At 53.1% G+C, this 571-nt stretch overlaps 1 protein-coding gene across 1 annotated transcript in view; it reads right to left on the bottom strand.

The window, feature by feature from the left end:
* The window catches only part of sec24a (SEC24 homolog A, COPII coat complex component), an 18,196-nt gene that overhangs the window by 2,952 nt on the left and 14,673 nt on the right, over positions 1–571 (bottom strand). The gene's annotated exons all lie outside the window — the stretch shown is intronic.

Here is a 571-nt window from a genome sequence, read left to right as displayed (position 1 = left end):
CCCGCCCCCCAGAGTGGTCTGATTTTGCTATGAAATCACGTGTCTTTTGAAAGACCTTTTCAATAAAAGGTGGATTTTGGGTGTCTCACTTGATCTACATGCATTAACTTAGACCACAATTTAAAAATACATATGTGTATATGTTAGCCTGGATAAATAACGGTCAAACCAATAAATGATTAAAAATGCGGCCTCACCGAGAGACGCCAAGTCACAGTACTGAGAGCTGAGCAGGAACAGGTCGACGGCCACCTGCTGCCCCGAGCAGTCCAGCGCCAGCTTCTTGTAGAAGTCCGTCGCTGGGGATAAGTGCTGGATGTCCTGAGAGGGTGGCGGCGCGGGAGGAAACAAACAAACAAAAAATAACATCTGTGAGGATCCAGTCATCATCCCAGTTCCAATCCCAAGCCAACGTCAACTTGTCACCTTGGCGGACGCTCTTTGGTTGGGGTCCTCCCTGGACTGGAGCGCCCCGACGCCAAGATTGGGCAACTGCGTCTGGAAGATGGACAAGCGGCCGCCGGTGGGCGACAGCAGCTTGAAGGCGGCCCGGCGGGCGGAGGCCCACGCC

The sequence above is a fragment of the Hippocampus comes genome, unplaced genomic scaffold (assembly GCF_001891065.2).
Source record: "Hippocampus comes isolate QL1 unplaced genomic scaffold, H_comes_QL1_v1.1 scaffold33, whole genome shotgun sequence".
NCBI classification, from domain to species: domain Eukaryota; kingdom Metazoa; phylum Chordata; class Actinopteri; order Syngnathiformes; family Syngnathidae; genus Hippocampus; species Hippocampus comes.
Note: the sequence above shows the minus strand (reverse complement) of the source record. Positions and strands in the feature narration are given on the sequence as shown.